A 9,900-nucleotide genomic window follows, 5' to 3' on the forward strand; every position below is an offset into this window, starting at 1 on the left:
AGTGCAAATGATACTATCAGGTTGTGTGAATTATGAGTCAACACACAAGTATACATTGTAAGGTACATTTTTGTCCATGTGAGTCTGCTTTTATTTTCTCCAAACCTGATCTGTTTGTTAAAACCACTGCTCATGTTGTTGGTAACAGTGCAGTTATATAAAACTGACGTCATTTGTTTGTTTTTTTATTCTGTACATATAGAATGGAAAGTTGAAACTGAACTTTATAAAGACACCTTTGATCATTCCAGAATTCTTGTCAGTTTTTTCTGTCTATATTGCGCAGATTCTATTGTCCTCCCCTTGTAAGTGTTGGCCCAGAGTTTATTGCGTGTATGCTAAGCCTCCCTGTAGAAAATCCTTTTGTCTGTTATTTCTCAATCACTCTTGCTTTGCAGAAGCAGGAAGAAGGAAGCGTGTGCTGCTTGCTGGCACTGTGTACAGCACTGGCCTATTATTTCAACTGCATTCCTAGAAATTTCTTCATGGTTGCGTTTGCTGTTCTGCCAACCCTAAGTCATCAGGAATAAGTTTAGCTCATCTGAAGGCATTTTCTTTCTCAGCAAAACATTCAGTCAAGCAAGCCACCAGTCAATTAAGATTTAACAACAGTGATTCTATGATATATGTATATATATATATGTGTGTGTGTGTATGTATATATATATATATATATATATATATATATGTATATATGTATATATATATACATGTGTGTGTGTGTATATATATATATATATATATATATATATGTGTGTGTGTGTATATATATATATATATATATATATATGTGTGTGTGTATATATATATATATATATATATATATGTGTGTGTGTGTATATATATATATATATATATATATATATATATGTGTGTATGTGTGTGTGGACTCCGTGCACTGGGAAACCTGAGAGTATTTTAAGTTCATGAATCCTATTACTTAGGACAGTATAATCCCTTAGAGTGGGTACACATTTTTTCATTTTCATATATATATATTTATACCGTATATATATCTCAAATGTATCCTTCACATGATTACTTGCAACACTTAAAGGGCCATAATACCCAAATGTTTAAACACTTGAAAGTGATGCAGTATAGCTGTAAGAAGCTGACTAGAAAATATCTCCTGAACATCTCTATGTAAAAAAGAAAGATATTTTACCTCAAAAGTTCCTCAGTAGCCACCTCCCATTGTAAAGGATTTCTAAGCAGCATTTTAGTGTGTCTGTCCTGGGACATCTTAGGGAATGAGCATCGTGCACTCTCATATTATTTCACCAATCGGGTAAAGGAAGCTTACTATGAAATCTCATGAGAGTTAAGTCAAATCTCATGAGATCACAGTAAGAGTTCATGACCTCAGCACTGCTGATGCTGATTGGCTGCTGGTAATTTCTTAATTTTTTTTTTTTTTTACCTGCAGCTGGGATCAGCTGAGTATAAATTTTTACACAGAACTTACTCTGCTGAGCTGAGGAGATTGTGAGGTAAAATATCTTCCTTTTTTACATAGAGATGCTCAGGTGATATTTTCCTGTCAGCTTTTTACAGTTATACTGCATCAGTTTCAAGTGATTTAGCATATGAGTATTATGTCCCTTTAATGAAATTTCCTACAGGGACCTGGAATATAAGTCCTGGAAATTTAAAAGTCATATTTGTTTTTGTAAATGTAATAACTTGTTTGTCTTGTTTTTTTTGGAGAAAACCAGTTCTCATATCTAACATAACTAGCAGTATCAAGTAGACTTTCTATTTCTGTCTTATAGGAAATGTCTACTTTTTTTTTTTTTTTAAATAGTCCTGTGCATTTTTTTTAAGAAAGCATTTAGTTCATGGAGATTCAGAGCCTTTAAAAGACACTCTATTTGCAAGTTTTGTTCACTCAGTCTGGGCGTCTGCCTATACTGAGTAGAAACATTCCATGCAAATGAGTCAGCAACTGACGCACATGGGACCATTTTGCAATTTCATTTCCGTGTAAAATATGTCCAGGCATTATCATAAACAAATAGCTCTCCAGTACATTGTTCTTGCACTATTGATGTATAGTTTAGTCTCCCCCAAGTGATTACTCCTCCTAAAAAAGTAATTTATTTTGTATTTACTGGTAATGTTTATTTGTTAACCTCATTGCTTATTTGGTCACCTTATGTTCTGGTGATAATATTGTTGTTTGTTTTAATTAATACCTGTATTATTTTTTCTTAGCTTTACTTACAAGAGATTGAGTTTATTGTATGCTCAATAAATATTTCATAGCCAGAAGCACAATGCATGTTAAAATCATCATGCCCATTGCCTGCTGAACCTTCACCCTCTCCTGCCTTTTGTGTCTACATTGTCAATCTATCGTCGTGACATCTCCATGGCTGTACCATCCTGTTGGATAGCTTATCAGACTGATGTTGACTGTTGAATATCATGGCAACAACAGTCGGTAGGCTGTCTGACATTTTGGTGTGTTTCACGCGAGCAACTTTATATGGATCAATCCCTTCAGGCTTTGTGGTCTTCCAGACAGCATGCACACCGAATAATACTTTTATTTCAGCCTTAATTTGTAATGAACCGCCTTATTCCATAGTGCTAATATACATGAGAATCAGTGAATAATAACCAAACATAAAAATACTGACTGATACAGAACTATTGGAGGGTCATGTTTCTATATTTGCTTCTAAAATTAGTTTAAAATATTGGGAAAATTCTAGTTCTATTTAAAAAAAATGTTTTACCTCAAACCTTTGTTTACATAACAATATTTCTATATATCACCAGCAATTTCAAAATGTTTACAATGTTATATATATATATATATACAATATATATATATTCTTTATTTTGTTCCCTTTTCATGTAATTTAACTCTAAAAAATTAGAATTTTCTAATTCTCAGTACTTAAAATGTACTCTGTTGACTTCTCAAGGCTAAATCTGCTACATATATGTCCCTAATTAGATGATAACAACTGCAAAACTCATATTATGACCATTGCTAGCCCAGATTGGCTCCTCCAAATAAGGCAAATTGTGGATGGAGTATTACTTTTCATAAATAATTGCAGTAAAAATTATGTTAAAGCATTTCATCTTGGCTGATAATGTTGTTATTCTACAGCAACACAAAAGAAATGTCATTACAAAGGGGTTACTGTCCCTTTAAATCAGCCTTTTGCAATTAGTAGAGAAAATTACACTTCTAATATATTTTATAAAGAGTTTGAGCCGATCCAAATGTCATTCGCACTAATTCCATTTGATTTTATTATCACCCAATAAATATAAAAAGCCTGACTATATAGTACCTGTGTTTGCACAATGTTCAATAAAACTTGTTTAATAAAAAAAGACAAAAGGCTTCTTAATGCCCTTTTAGTGTTACTGTTAGCTCTATAAAGACCTTTCCAAATTCTCACAGTAATTCAATCTGTTTACTTTAGAAATTGAACATTTTTGTTGGTTCTCCTTTGTTACTGGTTTTAAACCTTGTTTCCTTATACACGAGACCATTTTCTGCAGATACTTTTAAAATTAAATAACATATTTCTGTTTCTAAAATAGTTTAAACTCCTTCCTATGACTTTGGAGTAATTTTTAGATTAAATCTCTTCCATTATGGAATTATTGTAGGTTATCCACATCATTATAAACCACACCTTATTATCTATTAGTGTTTATGTTAAATTTTCATTACTTAGTCAAAACTATTGAACACTATTGTCCTAATGATACAAATATGCAAAATAAATATATATATATATATGTATATATATATATATATATTAACATATATTGTAATGTCTGTGCCTCTTTACATATAGAACCCTACATACCTAGATAAACAGTTCACAAGGTAAAAATGTCCTTTCCAAAGTTCTTTGAGGGACCTCACAGTGCTAACAAGACTTCTTAGATAATCTCACCAGAGCAGAGAGCGTTAGCTCATCGTGCCCTATATGTCAGTTTGCACACAAAAAAGATTGATAATGCTGGTTACATAGTGGTAAGCTAATAATTTAAGTTAACATTTATTTTCCTTTCAGTTAGCTTTACCTAACCCTTTTCTGTTTGTATTAGTTATCTTTATAGCCTAAAACTGTAATGAAAGGAACCAATTAGAGTTAGTGGTTCAAACAATATTTGTATTTTCTGTTTTTCAAATAAACTGAAATTCATGTTTACATCATTCTTGGTTTGTAGTGCTTTTGGAGGGGGGGGGGGTTATGCGTTGCATGAAACTTTGTTGGAAAAGAAACCTCCCTAATTTGGGGTGATTCAAAAACATAAAATGTACACACAAAAAATTCACATGTACTCATTACCACATATGCAACAAATATGTCTATAGAAGCCTTCATATTAACCAATCAGAATACACATGCAGATTACCTTGCATATTTTCAAATTTAAAGCCATTTTATCTTAAGATTTTCAAATGTATTAGTAGCAGGATAACATTCCCCATATCTTGTATGGGGACAATTTGACACTGGTATTCCAGCAAATAACAAAACATATTTGCTGCAGCTTTCCAGAGGACCTTTAGAGTTTCCAAATGTAATACCTTTTTTCTTTTCTTTAGGTGACAGCATTAGTGTACATGCACTGTACTCATGTTAATACACATTTAGGGTCTGATTTATCAATGTCTGGCGGACATCGCTGAATGCCGACAGCATACACTGTCGGCATTTAACATTGCACAAGCAGTTCACCAGAAATGCTTGTACAATGCCGCCCCTGCAGATTTGCCGCTAGCAAGGGGGGTGTCAATCAACCCAATCGTACATGATCGGGCGGATTGCAGACCGCAGCCTCAGAGTAGGCTCGCACGGAAACAGATGCATTTGGGCCGATTGACACTTTGATAAATCGGCCCCTTAGTATTGCAAGTGGGTGTTTTGGAGGTTTAAACATGTCTATTTATAATGTTGCTCCAAATTCTTTACATATATTAATTACACGCATCATGAATTGATCTTAGTGGTGAAGTGGAAAAAAACCTGCTTTCAAACACATTAAATTAATTAGCTACTCTTTTATTTTTGTTTTAGTCAAATATATTTTGTCCATGAAGGTCTGTGAAAATCCATGCAAAAACATAATTTATGTAAGAATTTACCTGATAAATTAATTTCTTTCATATTGCAAGAGTCCATGAGCTAGTGACGTATGGGATATACATTCCTACTTGGAGGGGCAAAGTTTACCAAACCTCAAAATGCCTATAAATACAACTCCCACCACACCCACAATTCAGTTTTGCAAAGTGGGGTGATAAGAAAGGAGCGAAAGCATCAACAAGGAATTGGAATAATTGTGCTTTATACAAAAAAATCATAACCACCATAAAAAGGGTGGGTCTCATGGACTCTTGCCAATATGAAAGAAATGAATTTATCAGGTAAATTCTTACATAAATTATGTTTTCTTTCATGTAATTGGCAAGAGTCCATGAGCTAGTCACGTATGGGATAGCAAATACCCAAGATGTGGAACTCCACGCAAGAGTCACTAGAGAGGGAGGGATAAAAATAAAGACAGCCAATTCCGCTGAAAAATTAATCCACAACCCAAATCAACAGTTTTAATCTTATAATGAAAAAAACTGAAAATATAAGCAGAAGAATCAAACTGAAACAGCTGCCTGAAGTATTTTTCTACCAAAAACTGCTTCTGAAGAAGAAAAAACATCAAAATGGTAGAATTTAGGAAAAGTAAGCAAGGAAGACCAAGTTGCTGCTTTGCAAATCTGATCAACAGAAGCTTCATTCTTAAAAACCCAGGAAGTGGAAACTGACCTAGTAGAATGAGCCGTAATCATCTGAGGCGGGGATTTACCCGACTCCAAATAAGCATGATGATTCAAAAGCTTTAACCAAGATGCCAAAGAAATGGCAGAAGCCTTCTGACCTTTCCTAGAACTAGAAAAGATAACAAATAGACTAGAAGTCTTCCTGAAATCTTTAGTAGCTTCAACATAATATTTCGAAGCTCTTACCACATCCAAAGAATGTAAAGATCTCTCCAGAGAATTCTTAGGATTAGGACACAAAGAAGGGACAACAATTTCTCTACTAATGTTGTTGGAGTTCACAACTTTAGGTAAAAATTTAAACGAAGTCCGCAAAAACCGCCTTATACTGATGAAAAATCAGAAAATGAGACTCACAAGAAAGAGCAGATAAATCAGAAACTCTTCTAGCAGAAGAGATGGCCAAAAGGAACAACACTTTCCAAGAAAGTAATTTAATGTCCAGAAAATGCATAGGCTCAAACGGAGGAGCCTGTAAAGCCTTCATAACCAAATTAAGACTCCAAGGAGGAGAAATTTATTTAATGACAGGCTTGATACGAACCAAAGCCAGTACAAAACAATAAATATCAGGAAGTTTAGCAATTTTTCTGTGGAACAGAACAGAAAGAGCAGAGATTTGTCCTTTCAAAGAACTTGCAGACAAGCCCTTATCTAAACTATCCTGAAGAAACTGTAAAATTCTAGGAATTCTAAAAGAATGCCAAGAGAATTTATGAGAAGAGCACCATGAAATGGAAGTCTTCCAAACTCGATAATAAATCTTTCTAGACACAGATTTACGAGCCTGCAACATAGTATTAATCACTGAGTCAGAGAAACCTCTATGACTAAGCGTTCAATTTCCATACCATCAAATTTAATGATTTGAGATCCTGATGGAAAAAACGAACCTTGAGTTATAAGGTCTGGCCTTAATGGAAATGGCCAAGGTTGGCAACTGGACAAACAATTGCTCCATGATGATTTTGAAAATCACTCTTGGAAGAAGAACTAGAGGCGGAAAAATATAGGCAGGTTGATAACTCCAAGGAAGTGTCAATGCATCCACTACTTCCGCCTGAGGATCCCTGGACCTGGATAGGTACCTGGGAAGTTTCTTGTTTAGATGAGATGCCATCAGATCTATTTCTGCAAGCCCCCACATCTGAACAATTTGAAAAAAACACATCTGGGTGAAGAGACCATTCTCCCGGATGTAAAGCTTGATGACAGAGATAATCCGCTTCTCAATTGTCTATACCTGGGATATGGACCGCAGAAATTAGACAGGAGCTGGATTTTGCCCAAGCAAGTATCCGAGATACTTCTTTCATAGCCTGAGGACTGTGAGTCCCACCCTATTGATTGACATACGCCACAGTTGTGACATTGTCTGTCTGAAAACCAATAAACGTCTCTCTTCAAATAGAAGCCAAAACTGAAGAACTCTGAGAATCGCACAGAGTTCTAAATTATTGATAGGTAATCTCGCCTCTTGAGATTTCCAAACCCCTTGTGCTGTCAGAGATCCCCAGGCAGCTTCCCAACCTAAAAGACTCGCATCTGTTGTGATCACGGTCCAGGTTGGATGAACCAAAGAGACCCATAGAACTATACGATGGTGATCTAACCACCAAGTCAGAGATAGTTGAATATTGGGATTCAAGGATATTAAATGTGATATCCTATAATAATGCCTGCACCATGTCAGGTTAGGAAATGTCCAGAAAAAGACCCAAATGCTAGGGCGAACTTAAACAAGACACTTGCACTCTGAGTTTAATCCAGGACGTGACCCCACGACAACCTCCAAAAAACAAAGTACTCACGATATGGAGCAGGGTTAGCCTGTGCCACAGTAATTCATGATATCAGCCAGATAGACTTCTGAATAAGGAACTGGTTTCAGGAAATGTCTTCCACAGTATCAGGAGAGCAGGGATAGTCCACTTATACTCAGACAGAAGAAGGGTAAAACAGGAAACAGTTAATAATGCAGGAGTAGGTCATTTGTTATCTGGCAGTCTGAAGGTTAACACTGTGCAGACAGTCTTTGCAGAGTATGCAACAGGTAATCAGGCAGTTTGAGGGTTAACACTGAGTAGACAGTCTTTGCAGAGTATGCAAAAGGTAATCAGGCAGTTTGAGAGTTAACACTGTGTAGACAGTCTTTGCAGAGTATGCAACAGGTAATCAGGCAGTTTGAGGGTAAACACTGTGTAGTCAGAACTTGCAGAATTAACAACATGTGATCAGGTAGTTTGAAGGTTAACACTGTGTTGTCAGAACTTGCAGAGATAACAACAGGTAAGCTGGTAGTTTGAAGGTTAACACAGATTAATCAGTACTTGTTGAGATTGGCAATAGGATATCAAGCAGTTTGAAGGTTTACACTGAATAATTGTATTTGCAGAGTTTGGAAACAGGTAAACATGCAGATTGAAGGTTTCACAGAAATAACAGTATTTGAATAGTTTGGCAATACACAGAGTAGTCTGAATATGCAGGGTTTGCAGCAGGTAAACAGGATGTTTGAAAGTTTCACAAAAGAAACAGTACTTGCATTGTTTGGAGACAGGTAATCAGGAGGTTGAAGGTTAATCCAGCATAGCAAATCCTTGAAGAGATTGGCAACAGAAAAGCAGCAGTTAGAGAGATTCCTCAGCGAAATCCTATCAGAAGCCAAAAAGTTAACAAACAAACTGGCACTGGAGAAACAGGAAGCCAAGAATAAAAAGCCTGGTTGTGACATCATCAGGAAGGGGTGGCTCAGACACCTGTCAATCAAGCACTCAGAGAGGACTGCAGAGCTTCCCAGCAGCTGAGCGTGACAGTGCCCCCTCCTCAAGGACCCCTCCGGGGGACTCGACCGGGCCTGGCAGGGTATTTCTTGTGAAAAGACTTGACAAGAGCTGGAGCATGAACATGAGAGGCCGGTTCCCAAGATCGTTCAGAGATAGGATAACCCTTCCAATGGACCAGGTAGTACAGCCGATTGCCCCATAGCTTGGAATCGAGAATTTGGCTGACTTCAAACTCAGAAGTTCCCTCTACGGAAAGTGGAGGAGGTGGTTTACTCTTGATAGAGTACCGATTGTAGATGACTGGCTTGAGTAGGGAGACATGAAATACTGGATGGATCTTGAGAGTCTTGGGTAAGGCCAGGTGGTATGCAGAAGAACAAACTCTGAAAACAATTCGAAAAGGTCCAATGTACTTAGGACCCAACTTGGTACAAGGTTGTTTTAGACGTATGAATCTGGTGGATAAAAATACTCTGTCTCCAGTACGAAGTAAAGGAGCCTTGCACCTTCTGCGATCAGCATATTTCTTATGTCTTAAGGAAGAAGAGAGTAGATTTTGACGAATGAGTTGCCAGTGATTACTGAGATTTTTCACTATACGATCTGCTCCAGGGACTTCAGTAGAACTGGTAATCATAGGAAAGGTTCTAGGTTCAAATCCATAAGCTGCCTTAAAGGGAGAGGTCTGTAATGAGGCGTTATAACGTGAGTTGTGAGCTAATTCCGCCAAAGGCAATAACTGAGACCAGTTGGAGTGGTGATGGTCTACATAATGTCTTAGAAAAGATTCCAAGGCTTGATTTACACGCTCAGTCTGTCCGTTGGATTGAGGATGGTGTGCAGTAGAAAGTGATATGTTGATTCCGAAGTGTTTACAAAAAGACCTCCAAAATTTGGAAACAAATTGGACTCCACGATCTGAGACTATGTCAGTGGGAAAACCATGTAAACGAGATATATGTAGAACAAAGAGTTCAGAAAGTCTTTGAGCTGAAGGCAAGCCTGGAAGAGGTATGAAGTGAGCAGACTTGGAGAACCGATCCACCACTACCCAAATGGTCGTATTTCCAGCAGAAACAGGAAGATCTGTAACAAAGTCCATGGATAAGTGAGACCAAGGGTAATGAGGAATAGGAAGAGGGTGTAATAGACCAAACGGTCGATGAGAAGATTGTTTGTTTGAAGCACAAGAACTACAAGCAGCAATATAATCCTTAACATCCCTCCTCATAGTGGACCACCAAACATGCTGCTTCAGTTTCCACAATGTATTGGTTATTCCCGGATGAC

General features: G+C 36.8%; 1 protein-coding gene across 4 annotated transcripts in view; it reads left to right on the plus strand.

The window, feature by feature from the left end:
• VMP1 (vacuole membrane protein 1) overlaps positions 1 to 253 on the plus strand; it is a 551,238-nt gene extending 550,985 nt beyond the window's left edge. For all 4 annotated transcript variants that reach the window (XM_053707328.1, XM_053707326.1, XM_053707329.1 and 1 more), the window contains exon 12: positions 1 to 253. This exon is cut by the window's left edge and continues 1,357 nt beyond it. The gene's annotated coding sequence lies outside the window, so the exon portion shown is untranslated.
• Positions 254 to 9,900: the final 9,647 nt, after the last annotated feature.

Source organism: Bombina bombina, chromosome 3, assembly GCF_027579735.1.
Source record: "Bombina bombina isolate aBomBom1 chromosome 3, aBomBom1.pri, whole genome shotgun sequence".
NCBI lineage: Eukaryota > Metazoa > Chordata > Amphibia > Anura > Bombinatoridae > Bombina > Bombina bombina.